The sequence below is a fragment of the Oncorhynchus gorbuscha genome, linkage group LG03 (assembly GCF_021184085.1).
Source record: "Oncorhynchus gorbuscha isolate QuinsamMale2020 ecotype Even-year linkage group LG03, OgorEven_v1.0, whole genome shotgun sequence".
In the NCBI taxonomy this organism is placed as follows: Eukaryota; Metazoa; Chordata; class Actinopteri; order Salmoniformes; family Salmonidae; genus Oncorhynchus; species Oncorhynchus gorbuscha.
Genome location: NC_060175.1, coordinates 22,461,418 through 22,476,883, shown reverse-complemented (window position 1 = coordinate 22,476,883; position 15,466 = coordinate 22,461,418). Strand labels below are relative to the sequence as shown.

General features: G+C 46.1%; 1 protein-coding gene across 4 annotated transcripts in view; it reads right to left on the bottom strand.

Annotated features, from left to right (window-relative positions):
* The window catches only part of LOC124018907 (voltage-dependent calcium channel subunit alpha-2/delta-3-like), an 85,616-nt gene that overhangs the window by 25,679 nt on the left and 44,471 nt on the right, over positions 1–15,466 (bottom strand). The window lies entirely within an intron of this gene.

The following is a 15,466-nucleotide window of genomic DNA, read 5'->3' as shown; positions in this document are numbered from 1 at the left end:
GGGTACTAGGCTACAAAGGTGCTAGGGTATTAGGGTACTAAGGTACTAAGGTAGTCTCTGTATGGTACTAGGGTACTAAGGTACTAGAGTACTAAGGTACAAAGGTAATAGGGTATTAGGGTACTAAGGTACTAGGGTACTAAGGTAGTCTCTGTATGGTACTAGGGTACTAGGGTACAAAGGTACCAAGGTGCTAGGGTACTAAGATAGCCTCTGTATGGTACTGGGGTACTATCTTAGTACCCTAGCACCTTGGTACCTTTGTACCCTAGTACCCCAGTACCATACAGAGGCTATCTTAGTACCCTAGCACCTTGGTACCTTTGTACCCTAGTACTTTAGAACCCCAGTACCATAAAGAGGCTAAAGTACTAGGGTACTAGGGTACTAAGGTAGTCTCTGTATGGTACTAGGGGACTAGGGGACTAAGGTACTAAGGTGGGAGAATGTTTCCTTGTTGACTCAACAAAATGATTAATGGACGGTTTCACCATCGACCACCCTCTCCCTCCCAGAGCAGCAGCCCACACTGGGAATAGAAGGGTTCAGTACAGACACCCTGTGAATAGAAGGGTGCAGTACAGACACACTGGGAATAGAAGGGTTTAGCATAGACCAACTGGGAATAGAAGGGTTCATGTCAGACACGCTAGGAATAGAAGGGTTCAGTACAGACACCCTGTGAATAGAAGGGTGCAGTACAGACACATAGGGACTAGAAGGGCTTAATACAGACACCCTGGGAATAGAAGGGTTCAGTACAGATACATAGGGAATAGAAGGTTTTAGTATAGACACAATGGGAATAGAAAGGCTTAATACAGACACACTAGGAATAGATGGGTTCAGTACAGACACACCGGGAATATACATGTTCAGTACAGACACACAGGGAATATAAATGTTCAGTACAGACACACCGGGAATATAAATGTTCAGTACAGACACACAAGGAATAGAAGGGTTTAGTACAGACGCACTAGGAATAGAAGGGTTTAGTACAGACACACTAAAAATAGAAGGGTTCAGTACAGACACACTAGGAATAGAAGGGTTCAGTACAGACACACTGGGAATAGAAAGGTTCAGAACAGACACACAGGGAATATAAATGTTCAGTACAGACACACTAGGAATAGAAGGGTTCAGTACAGACACACCAGGAATATAAATGTTCAGTACAGACACACTAGAAAAAGAAGGGTTTAGTACAGACACACTTGGAATAGAAGGGTTCAGTACAGACACACAGGGAATAGAAAGGTTTAGTACAGACACACTAGGAAAAGAAGGGTTTAGTACAGACGCACTTGGAATAGAAGGGTTCAGTACAGACACACAGGGAATAGAAGGTTTCAGTACAGACACACAGGGAATAGTTGGGTTCAGTACAGACACACTAGGAATAGAAGAGCTTAATACAGACACACTGGGAATAGAAGGGTTCAGTACAGACACACAGGGAATAGAAGGGTTCAGTACAGACACACTAGGAATAGAAGAGCTTAATACAGACACACTGGGAATAGAAGGGTTCAGTACAGACACACAGGGAATAGAAGGGTTCAGTATAGACACACTGGGAATAGAAGGGTTCAGTACAGACACACAGGGAATAGAAGGGTTCAGTACAGACACACTGGGAATAGAAGGGTTCAGTACAGACACACTAGGAAAAGAAGGGTTCAGTACAGACACACAGGGAATAGAAGGGTTCAGTACAGACACACAGGGAATAGAAGGGTTCAGTACAGACACACTAGGAATAGAAGGGTTCAGTACAGACACACAGGGAATAGAAGGGTTCAGTACAGACACACAGGGAATAGAAGGGTTCAGTACAGACACACTAGGAATAGAAGGGTTCAGTACAGACACATAGGGAATAGAAGGGTTCAGTACAGACACACAGGGAATAGAAGGGTTCAGTACAGACACACAGGGAATAGAAGGGTTCAGTACAGACACACAGGGAATAGAAGGGTTCAGTACAGACACACAGGGAATAGAAGGGTTCAGTAAAGACACACTAGGAATAGAAGGGTTCAGTACAGACACACTAGGAATAGAAGGGTTCAGTACAGACACACTAGGAATAGAAGGGTTCAGTACAGACACACAGGGAATAGAAGGGTTCAGTACAGACACACAGGGAATAGAAGGGTTCAGTACAGACACACTAGGAATAGTAGGGTTCAGTACAGACACACAGGGAATAGAAGGGTTCAGTACAGACACACAGGGAATAGAAGGGTTCAGTACAGACACACAGGGAATAGAAGGGTTCAGTACAGACACACTGGGAATAGAAGGGTTCAGTACAGACACACTGGGAATAGTTCCCCTGTCCCCCTGTTCCCCTGTTCCCCTGTCCGCCGTCCCCCGTCCCCCTGTTCCCCTGTCCCCCCGTCCCCCTGTCCGCCGTCCCCCTGTTCCCCGTCCCCCTGTTCCCCGTCCCCCCCGTCCCCCTGTTCCCCTGTCCCCCTGTTCCCCTGTCCGCCGTCCCCCATCCCTCTGTTCCCGTTTCCCTGTTCCCCTGTCCGCTGTCCCCGTCCCCCTGTTCCCCTGTCCGCTGTCCCCCTGTTCCCCTGTCCCCCTGTTCCCCTGTTCCCCTGTCTGCCGTCCCCTGTTCCCCTGTCCGCCGTCCCCCGTCCCCCTGTTCCCCTGTCCCCCTGTTCCCCTGTCCGCCGTCCCCGTCCCCCTGTTCCCCTGTCCGCCGTCCCCCATCCCCTGTTCCCCTGTCCGCCGTCCCCCGTCCCCCTGTCCCCCTGTTCCCCGTCCCCGTCCCCCTGTTCCCCTGTTTCCCTGTTCCCCTGTCCGCCGTCCCCCGTCCCCCTGTTCCCCTGTCCGCCGTCCCCGTCCCCCTGTTCCCCTGTCCCCTGTTCCCCTGTCCCCCGTCCCCCGTCCCCCTGTTCCCCTATCCGCCGTCCCCCGTCCCCCTGTTCCCCTGTCCGCCGTCCCCCGTACCCCTGTTCCCCTGTCCTCTCTCCTTCTTTCTCTGTCTCTTTCCGCTCCAATGTCAGTTTTATTACAGGCTTTAGGAGATAAAAGGCAATGATCCACAGAATGATCAATGGTGTGTCTCTGTGGCTGAGATATAGCAGAATACACTCTAGAGGACAATCCCCCTACCAACCCAACCCTCACCTCTGTCACCACTGTGTGTGCGTGCGTGCGTGCGGTGTGATCTAGTTCTTGCACGAGTGCGCTTCTGTGTGTGTTTGTTTGTGTACATGAGTTTATGTGTGTGTGTGCATGTACTTACACAATACACATTCAATCTCTAAATGACAAGGAAATTAGTTTCAAGCAGTTCTAGTCAGAGAGACTGATTTTTATCAGAGAGAGAAAGAGAGCGAGAGAGAGAGAGAGAGAGAGAAAGAAAATAAAGAAATAGAGATAAATGTAGATAAACTTGAATTTTTTCCGAAGGACATACAGGATAGTAACCGAAGCAGTAAAACCTTCAATCCAAATCTATTACTACCAAGGACTCTCAATAAAAAACTTCTAACAAACCAAAACCTGCAGAAAAAACACAGCGGGACCTGGAAATACCGTCCATCACAACACTGAGTGAGTAATACTCACTCTGAAGCTACTTCACAAGCCAAAAAGTAAAATACAATAATCTCCAGGTAATTGTGTTAAATAAAGCTAAGTAAATAAGTATACTAAGCTACCGAGTTGCTAGGACAGAACAGACCTGGAAGCACCTTCAATTAGCACTGAAGTGTGAAATCAGATGTGTGAAAACATTTGAGCCCAACAATGGCATTAGAGTTTCACTGCTGACTGCTACAAAGAAGGAAACGTAAGCAACTTCATTTTCCACACCATCCCCTGGCCTGGCACAGTGCTATATTAACACAGACCATCCCCTGGCCTGGCACAGTGCTATATTAACACAGACCATCCCCTGGAATGGCACAGAGCTATATTAACACAGACCATCCCCTGGAATGGCACAGAGCTATATTAACACAGACCATCCCCTGGCCTGGCACAGTGCTATATTAACACAGACCATCCCCTGGCCTGGCACAGTGCTATATTAACACAGACCATCCCCTGGAATGGCACAGAGCTATATTAACACAGACCATCCCCTGGAATGGCACAGAGCTATATTAACACAGACCATCCCCTGGCCTGGTGCTATATTAACACAGACCATCCCCTGGAATGGCACAGAGCTATATTAACACAGACCATCCCCTGGCCTGGCACAGTGCTATATTAACACACACCATCCCCTGGCCTGGCACAGTGCTATATTAACACACACCATCCCCTGGCCTGGCACAGTGCTATATTAACACAGACTATCCCCTGGCCTGGCACAGTGCTATATTAACACAGACCATCCCCTGGCCTGGCACAGTGCTATATTAACACAGACCATCCCCTGGCCTGGCACAGTGCTATATTAACACAGACCATCCCCTGGCCTGGCACAGTGCTATATTAACACACACCATCCCCTGGCCTGGCACAGTGCTATATTAACACACACCATCCCCTGGCCTGGCACAGTGCTATATTAACACACACCATCCCCTGGCCTGGCACGGTGCTATATTAACACACACCATCCCCTGGCCTGGCACAGTGCTATAACAGCACACTACCCCTATGGCAAGAGAGAGAGTATTGCCCCAGGGGGGGAAACTCAGAATACAAGACATTGAGGAAATTTAAATAACCTCTGTTAAATGTGTACAAGTCAAATGTGACAGTAATGGTGCAGTTCCAGCAGGACTTTACGAGATCAAATAGAGACCACAGTAGGAAAAGCTCTCTCACTGTGACGACTCCCCCATCCCGAGTGAGTCTGATCACACCTCTTCAAACTGTCCTGCAGACGAGGATAGTCACCCCCCCCCCCCCAGTGCTGAACACACCCAGGTCCCACAACTGAGTGCTGCTCCAGGGATAAATTCTAACAGCCCCCCTGTCAGCTCCCCCGATAGCCCTCCTGACAACCCCCACACATCAACTGAGGACACACAAAAGCCAGAGAATGTGCTCCTAATTGACTCAAATGGCAAATACATTCAAGAGGATAAACTTTTTCCCAAACACAAAGTGGCTAAACTCTGTTTCCCAAACACTAGGCATGCCCTGGAGCTGTTGGCAAAGGACAGACTAGGGTCCTCCAGCCACATCATAATTCACACTGGCACAAATGCCCCCCGAGGGCCCAGCAGTAAATGAAGGCAACAGCACTCAAAGGAGTGATTGAAAAAGTTTCTTCCACTTTCCCTAACACACGAGTGGTCATCTCCACTAATTTGGTATAGAGCAGACCTAACCCACTCTATTAAATGAGTCAAAACAGGGACATTTTACATCTGTTGAGAAATTAATAAGGAAATTATCTCAACAGAGAAAAATGTCCTCATGTGTGCCACCTATATCCCCCCAATAGAATCCCCATACTTTAACAATGACAGCTTCTCCATCCTAGTGGGTGAGATCAACAATTTCCAGGCCCAGGGACATGTACTAATCTGTGGCAACCTAAATGCCAGAACTGGACAAGAACCCAACCCTCTCAGCACACAGGGGGACAAACACCTACCTGGAGGTGACAGCATTCCCTTCCCCATATGCCTCCCTAGACACAACTATGACAACATAACCAACAAAAACGGGTCACAACTCCTGCAGCTCTGTCAGGTGCTGGGTACGTACATAGTCAATGGTAGGCTTCGAGGGGACTCCTATGGTAGGTATAACTATAACTCATCACTTGGCAGTAGTACTGTAGATTACTTTATCACTGACCTCAACCCAGAGTCTCTTAGAGCATTCACAGTCAGTCCGCTGACACCCCTATCAGATCACAGCAAAATCACACTCTACTTGAACAGAGCTATGCTCAATCATGAGGCATCAAACCCAAAGGAACTGAAAAATATTAAGAAGTGCTTTAGATGGAAGGAAAATTGTGTGGAAATCTACCAAAAAACAATTAGGCAACAACAAATTCAATCCCTTCTAGACAAAAGGTTTCACTGTAATAGTGAAGGTGTACATTTGGCAGTGTCATGACGTTGCCCTCTTTGGGTACAGCAAGCCCGTCCCACCCCCCCTGTCTCCTACATCATTTATGTTCCGGAGAAGGTATAAAAGTTTGGTGAAGAATCCAGCTACGAACTGGTCCGTTTGGTACAATTTGGTGAAACTCATGGAAGACAATATGGCCACATTACCATAACGCTGTTTATATAATAGCCTCAGATATGAGGTTTACATCTAATTGTTGTATAAGAAGAATGAGTGAAGATGATACTGTTTGTAAAATTGTCTAATGTGATTTTGGACTGTTTAATGAAGGAAACTCCAATTCCCTTAATGAGTTTAACTAAATCAGAGGACCGCCCATGAGCCCAGTTCGGACCTGGTGGGACAGCCTTTTTCTGCTCTCCCGAATAAAACCCCCACGTTGAGAATTTCTCAACAAACATGTTTCCCACAATTATGAGAAGACAAAGGTTGCAGACCAGCTTACCTCGATAACGAGAGGGCCAAGGTTTGAGACCAGACTGCTGAATCTTTTAACCATCCCACATGGTTAAACTCTTAGACTATCGATACTGACAGAATAAGAACAAGTCTTTGATATTAATTACTAGTCTGCAGCTAGGAATTCGGTATCTTTGAACGTGAAGACCGACAACTGCCAAAACATCTATCCATAATGACATGAATGTATGCACACATGACTGTAAGTCGCTTTGGATAAAAGCGTCTGCTAAATGGCATATATTACTATATTACTATGGATGAATGTCACTCTGAACTATCCATTCTAACCACGACAGAGAGGGCAAACTCTCCAACAGAAACAAACTTTTCAACAGAGACCCCGACGACACACTGAGCGTAAATATATACAGTATGTTGATTGCAATTGTTCACAAATGAGTGAGCGTTCATGTGCAAAGGATTAGCATTTCAATTGTTATAATTATCAACTGTGTGTTGTCTTATCTCAGTCGACCCCCACTTCCCTTTTGTACACCATGCCGCGATGCCAGTTTATCCCATTAGGGAAACTCCGTTATCATTTCCTTGTAACTATCTACTGTTTGTTTATGCATTTCTGTGAATTATTTAGTTAGTAAATAAATGATTTAAGACAATTGATGTATGGATGACTCATAGTAAAGACGGGGTTCGTAACCAATAATTTACAACGTTTGGAATAAGACTAACGTGAGGTAAAATAAATAATTCATTAATTCAGAACACTATTGATCAGATATGAAAATATCTGAAAAGTTATATTATGAAAATTATCTGAATATTTTCCTTGACGCCCCCGACTTCCTAGTTAATTACAGTTACATGATTACTCAGTCTAATCGCATAATAATAATTACAGACAATCTTTGATAAAAACTACAAGTCTTCATTTAATGATAGTAAAGACACGACAGCAGTAGAAAACCTAAACAGTATATTTGACCTCTCAGCTTCCCTATCAAATCTAAAAATGTCAAACAGACAACCTAAGAAAATTGACAACAATGACAAATGTTTTGATGAAGAATGTCACGACTTCCGCCGAAGTCGGTGCCTCTCCTTGTTCGGGTGGTTTTCGGCGGTCGACGTCACCGGCCTTCTAGCCATCGCCGATCCACTTTTAATTTTCCATTTGTTTCGTCTTTGTTTTACACACCTGGTTTCAATCCCCCAATTACTTGTTCATTATTTAACCCTCTGTTCCCCCATTGTTTTTGTGAGTGATTGTTTGTATGTTTATGGTCCGTTATTGTGGGATAGTTTATTGTGTTGTATATATTTGTATTCTTGAGTAAAGATCGTTCATTACTCATATCTGCTGTCCTGCACCTGACTCCTCCTTACCAGCTACACACAGACCGATTATAAAGAATGCAAAAACCTAAGAAAGAAATTGAGAAACTTATCCAACCAAAAACATAGAGACCCAGAAAACCTGAGCCTACGCTTTCACTATGGTGAAGCACTAAAACAAAACAGAAATACTGTACACTACGGAAAAATAAGTTGTAGCACATCAGAAATCAGCTCAATGTAATTGAGGAGTCCATAGAATCTAACCACTTCTGAGAAAATTGGAAAACTCTAAACAAACAACAGCATGAAGAGTTATCTATCCAAAACAGAGACAGTGCCTTGCAAAAGTATTCGGCCCCCTTGAACTTTGCGACCTTTTGCCACATTTCAGGCTTCAAACATAAAGATATAAAATTGTATTTTTTGTGAAGAATCAGCAACAAGTGGGACACAATCATGAAGTGGAACGACATTTATTGGATATTTCAAACTTTTTTTAACAAATCAAAAACTGAAAAAATGGGCGTGCAAAATTATTCAGCCCCTTTACTTTCAGTGCAGCAAACTCTCTCCAGAAGTTCAGTGAGGATCTCTGAATGATCCAATGTTGACCTAAATGACTAATGATGATAAATACAATCCACCTGTGTGTAATCAAGTCTCCGTATAAATGCACCTGCACTGTGATAGTCTCAGAGGTCCGTTAAGAGCGCAGAGAGCATCATGAAGAACAAGGAACACACCAGGCAGGTCCGAGATACTATTGTGAAGACGTTTAAAGCCGGATTTGGATACAAAAAGATTTCCCAAGCTTTAAACATCCCAAGGAGCACTGTGCAAGCGATAATATTGAAATGGAAGGAGTATCAGACCACTGCAAATCTACCAAGACCTGGCCGTCCCTCTAAACTTTCAGCTCATACAAGGAGAAGACTGATCAGAGATGCAGCCAAGAGGCCCATGATCACTCTGGATGAACTGCAGAGATCTACAGCTGAGGTGGGACACTCTGTCCATAGGACAACAATCAGTCGTATATTGCACAAATCTGGCCTTTATGGAAGAGTGGCAAGAAGAAAGCCATTTCTTAAAGATATTCATAAAAAGTGTCGTTTAAAGTTTGCCACAAGCCACCTAGGAGACACACCAAACATGTGGAAGAAGGTGCTCTGGTCAGATGAAACCAACATTGAACTTTTTGGCAACAATGCAAAACGTTATGTTTGGCGTAAAAGCAACACATCTCATCACCCTGAATACAACATCCCCACTGTCAAACATGGTGGTGGCAGCATCATGGTTTGGGCCTGCTTTTCTTCAGCAGGGACAGGGGAGATGGTTAAAATTGATGGGAAGATGGATGGAGCCAAATACAGGACCATTCTGGAAGAAAACCTGATTGAGTCTGCAAAAGACCTGAGACTGGGACGGAGATTTGTCTTCCAACAAGACAATGATCCAAAACATAAAGCAAAATCTACAATGGAATGGTTCAAAAATAAACATATCCAGGTGTTAGAATGGCCAAGTCAAAGTCCAGACCTGAATCCAATCGAGAATCTGTGGAAAGAACTGAAAACTGCTGTTCACAAATGCTCTCCATCCAGCCTCACTGAGCTCGAGCTGTTTTGCAAGGAGGAATGGTAAAAAGTGTCAGTCTCTCGATGTGCAAAACTGATAGAGATATACCCCAAGCGACTTACAGCTGTAATCGCAGCAAAAGGTGGAGCTACAAAGTATTAACTTAAGGGGGCAGAATAATTTTGCACGCCCAATTTTTCAATTTTTGATTTGTTAAAAAAGTTTGAAATATCCAATAAATGTCGTTCCACTTCATGATTGTGTCCCACTTGTTGTTGATTCTTCACGAAAAAATACAGTTTTATATCTTTATGTTTGAAGCCTGAAATGAGGCAAAAGGTCGCAAAGTTCAAGGGGGCCGAATACTTTCGCAAGGCACTGGATGTATAGATAAACCACTTATCCAATCTTTTTGGCTCTATAACAAAGAACAATCAGCAAAAATATATACACAATCAGATACAAATCGTAGAATCAACTATTAAAGACTACCAGAACCCATTGGATTCTCCAATTACATTGAATGAACTACAGGACAAAATACAAACCCTCCAACCCAAAAAGGTCTGTGGGGTTGATGGTATCCCTAAATTTAATGACAAAATATACAGACCAATTGGTTATACTTAAACTCTTTAACATAATCCTCAGCTCTGGCATCTTGCCTGGTTTTTGGAACCAATGACTGATCACCACAATCCAAAAAAGTGTAGACAAATTTGACCCCAATAACTACCGGGGTTTATGCGTCAACAGCAACCTTAGGAAAACCCTCTGCATTATCATTAACAGCAGATTTTACCTCAGCGAAAACAATGTACTGAGAAAATGTCAAATTGGCTTTTAACCAAATTACGGTATGACAGACCACGTATTCACCCTGCACACCCCCTAATTGATGAACAAACAAATCAAAACAAAGGAAAAGTATTCTCATTCTTTGTTGATTTCAAAAAAGCTTTAGACTCAATTTGGCATGGGGGACTGCTATACAAATTGATGGAAAGTGGTTTTGAGGGAAAACGTACATTGTAAAATCCATGTACATTAACAAGTGTGCAGTTAAAATTGGCAAAAAAAACAACACATTTCTTTCCACAGTGCCAGGGGGTGACACAGGGATGCAGCTTAAGCCTCACACTCTTCAACATATAACCTGTAACGCTCGTCGAATTGGGTAGACCAAGGCTCAGCGTGATTTGGGTTCATCATAATTTATTAGAATGTGAACCAGCAACAAAAACAATAAAGACAAACAAACAAACGTACAGCTTTGTAGGGCTCAAAAGCAACAATACAAAAGAAGATACAACAATACTTTGTTATATACCCTTTGTTGGCAATGACAGAGGTCAAACGTTTTCTGTAAGTCTTCACAAGGTTTTCACACACTGTTGCTGGTATTTTTGCCCATTCCTCAATGCAGATCTCCTCTAGAGCAGTGATGTTTTGGGGCTGTTGCTGGGCAACACGGACTTTCAACTCATTTACATTTACATTTAAGTCATTTAGCAGACGCTCTTATCCAGAGCGACTTACAAATTGGTGCATTCACCTTATGACATCCAGTGGAACAGCCACTTTACAATAGTGCATCTAAATATTTTAAGGGGGGTGAGAAGGATTACTTTATCCTATCCTAAGTATTCCTTAAAGAGGTGGGGTTTCAGGTGTCTCCGGAAGGTGGTGATTGACTCCGCTGTCCTGGCGTCGTGAGGGAGTTTGTTCCACCATTGGGGAGCCAGAGCAGCGAACAGTTTTGACTGGGCTGAGCGGGAACTGTACTTCCTCAGTGGTAGGGAGACGAGCAGGCCAGAGGTGGATGAACGCAGTGCCCTTATTTGGGTGTAGGGCCTGATCAGAGCCTGGAGGTACTGAGGTGCCGTTCCCTTCACAGCTCCGTAGGCAAGCACCATGGTCTTGTAGCGTATGCGAGCTTCAACTGGAAGCCAGTGGAGAGAGCGGAGGAGCGGGGTGACGTGAGAGAACTTGGGAAGGTTGAACACTAGACGGGCTGCGGCGTTCTGGATGAGTTGTAGGGGTTTAATGGCACAGGCAGGGAGCCCAGCCAACAGCGAGTTGCAGTAATCCAGACGGGAGATGACAAGTGCCTGGATTAGGACCTGCGCCGCTTCCTGTGTGAGGCAGGGTCGTACTCTGCGGATGTTGTAGAGCATGAACCTACAGGAACGGGCCACCGCCTTGATGTTAGTTGAGAACGACAGGGTGTTGTCCAGGATCACGCCAAGGTTCTTAGCGCTCTGGGAGGAGGACACAATGGAGTTGTCAACCGTGATGGCGAGATCATGGAACGGGCAGTCCTTCCCCGGGAGGAAGAGCAGCTCCGTCTTGCCGAAGTTCAGCTTGAGGTGGTGATCCGTCATCCACACTGATATGTCTGCCAGACATGCAGAGATGCGATTCGCCACCTGGTCATCAGAAGGGGGAAAGGAGAAGATTAATTGTGTGTCGTCTGCATAGCAATGATAGGAGAGACCATGTGAGGTTATGACAGAGCCAAGTGACTTGGTGTATAGCGAGAATAGGAGAGGGCCTAGAACAGAGCCCTGGGGACACCAGTGGTGAGAGCGCGTGGTGAGGAGACAGATTCTCGCCACGCCACCTGGTAGGAGCGACCTGTCAGGTAGGACGCAATCCAAGCGTGGGCCGCGCCAGAGATGCCCAACTCGGAGAGGGTGGAGAGGAGGATCTGATGGTTCACAGTATCGAAGGCAGCCGATAGGTCTAGAAGGATGAGAGCAGAGGAGAGAGAGTTAGCTTTAGCGGTGCGGAGCGCCTCCGTGATACAGAGAAGAGCAGTCTCAGTTGAATGACTAGTCTTGAAACCTGACTGATTTGGATCAAGAAGGTCATTCTGAGAGAGATAGCGGGAGAGCTGACCAAGGACGGCACGTTCAAGAGTTTTGGAGAGAAAAGAAAGAAGGGATACTGGTCTGTAGTTGTTAACATCGGAGGGATCGAGTGTAGGTTTTTTCAGAAGGGGTGCAACTCTCGCTCTCTTGAAGACGGAAGGGACGTAGCCAGCGGTCAGGGATAAGTTGATGAGCGAGGTGAGGTAAGGGAGAAGGTCTCCGGAAATGGTCTGGAGAAGAGAGGAGGGGATAGGGTCGAGCGGGCAGGTTGTTGGGCGGCCGGCCGTCACAAGACGCGAGATTTCATCTGGAGAGAGATGGGAGAAAGAGGTCAGAGCACAGGGTAGGGCAGTGTGAGCAGAACTAGCAGTGTCGTTTGACTTAGCAAACGAGGATCGGATGTCGTCGACCTTCTTTTCAAAATGGTTGACGAAGTCATCTGCAGAGAGGGAGGAGGGGGGAGGGGGAGGAGGATTCAGGAGGGAGGAGAAGGTGGCAAAGAGCTTCCTAGGGTTAGAGGCAGATGCTTGAAATTTAGAGTGGTAGAAAGTGGTTTTAGCAGCAGAGACAGAGGAGGAAAATGTAGAGAGGAGGGAGCGAAAGGATGCCAGGTCCGCAGGGAGGCGAGTTTTCCTCCATTTCCGCTCGGCTGCCCGGAGCCCTGTTCTGTGAGCTCGCAATGAGTCGTCAAGCCACGGAGCGGGAGGGGAGGACCGAGCCGGCCTGGAAGATAGGGGACATAGAGAGTCAAAGGATGCAGAAAGGGAGGAGAGGAGCGTTGAGGAGGCAGAATCAGGAGATAGGTTGGAGAAGGTTTGAGCAGAGGGAAGAGATGATAGGATGGAAGAGGAGAGAGTAGCAGGGGAGAGAGAGCGAAGGTTGGGACGGCGCGATACCATCCGAGTAGGGGCAGTGTGGGAAGTGTTGGATGAGAGCGAGAGGGAAAAGGATACAAGGCAGTGGTCGGAGACTTGGAGGGGAGTTGCAATGAGGTTAGTGGAAGAACAGCATCTAGTAAAGATGAGGTCGAGCGTATTGCCTGCCTTGTGAGTAGGGGGAAGGTGAGAGGGTGAGGTCAAAGAGGAGAGGAGTGGAAAGAAGGAGGCAGAGAGGAATGAGTCAAAGGTAGACGTGGGGAGGTTAAAGTCGCCCAGAACTGTGAGAGGTGAGCCGTCCTCAGGAAAGGAGCTTATCAATGCATCAAGCTCATTGATGAACTCTCCGAGGGGACCTGGAGGGCGATAAATGATAAGGATGTTAAGCTTGAAAGGGCTGGTAACTGTGACAGCATGAAATTCAAAGGAGGCGATAGACAGATGGGTAAGGGGAGAAAGAGAGAATGACCACTTGGGAGAGATAAGGATCCCGATGCCACCACCCCGCTGACCAGAAGCTCTCGGGGTGTGCGAGAACACGTGGGCGGACGAAGAGAGAGCAGTGGGAGTAGCAGTGTTATCTGTGGTGATCCATGTTTCTGTCAGTGCCAAGAAGTCGAGGGACTGGAGGGAGGCATAGGCTGAGATGAACTCTGCCTTGTTGGCCGCAGATCGGCAGTTCCAGAGGCTACCGGAGACCTGGAACTCCACGTGGGTCGTGCGCGCTGGGACCACCAGATTAGGGTGGCAGCGGCCACGCGGTGTGGAACATTTGTATGGTCTGTGCAGAGAGGAGAGAACAGGGATAGACAGACACATAGTTGACAGGCTACAGAAGAGGCTACGCTAATGCAAGGAGATTGGAATGACAAGTGGACTACACGTCTCGAATGTTCAGAAAGTTAAGCTTACGTAGCAAGAATCTTATTGACTAAAATGATTAAAATGATACAGTACTGCTGAAGTAGGCTAGCTGGCAGTGGCTGCGTTGTTGACTTTGTAGGCTAGCTGGCAGTGGCTGCGTTGTTGACACTACACTAATCAAGTCGTTCCGTTGAGTGTAATAGTTTCTACAGTGCTGCTATTTGGGGGCTAGCTGGCTAGCTAGCAGTGTTGATTACGTTACGTTGCGTTAAAAGAACGACAATAGCTGGCTAGCTAACCTAGAAAATCGCTCTAGACTACACAATTATCTTTGATACACAGACGGCTATATAGCTAGCTATGTAGCTAGCTACGATCAAACAAATCAAACCGTTGTGCTGTAAAGAAATGAAATTAAAAATGTGATACTACCTGTGGAGTGAAGCGGAATGCGACCGGGTTGTTGAGTGCGGAAGTTCTATTCAGTAGACGTTGGCTAGCTGTTGGCTAGCTAGCAGAGTCTCCTACGTTAAGGACGACAAATAGCTGGCTAGCTAACCTCGGTAAATTAAGATAATCACTCTAAGACTACACGGTCTAAACTACACAATTATCTTGGATACGAAGACAGCAAAGACAACTATGTAGCTAGCTAATACTACACTAATCAAGTCGTTCAGTTGAGTGTAATAGTTTCTACAGTGCTGCTATTCGGTGGACGTTTGCTAGCTGGCTAGCTGCTGGGCAGATAGCAGTGTAGACTACGTTAGGACGACGAAATACGAAGTTGCACTCCCTCCCAAAATTTTCTATGGGGTTGAGATCTGGAGACTGGCTAGGCCACTCCAGGACCTTGAAATGCTTCTTACGAAGCCACTCCTTCGTTGCCCGGGCGGTGTGTTTGGGATCATTGTCATGCTGAAAGATGCAGCCACATTTCATCTTCAATGCCCTTGCTGATGGAAGGAGGTTTTCACTCAAAATCTCACGATACATGGCCCCATTCATTCTTTCCTTTACACGGATCAGTCGTCCTGGTCCCTTCGCAGAAAAACAGCCCCAAAGCATGATGTTTCCACCCCCATGCTTCACAGTAGGTATGGTGTTCTTTGGATGCAACTCAGCATTCTTTGTCCTCCAAACACGACAAGTTGAGTTTTTACCAAAAAGTTATATTTTGGTTTCATCTGACCATATGACATTCTCCCAATCTTCTTCTGGATCATCCAAATGCTCTCTAGCAAACTTCAGACGGGCCTGGACATGTACTGGCTTAAGCAGGGGGACACGTCTGGCACTGCAGGATTTGAGTCCCTGGCGGCGTAGTGTGTTACTGATGGTAGGCTTGTTACTTTGGTCCCAGCTATCTGCAGGTCATTCACTAGGTCCCACTGTGTGGTTCTGGGATTTTTGCTCACTGTTCTTGTGATCATTTTGACCCCA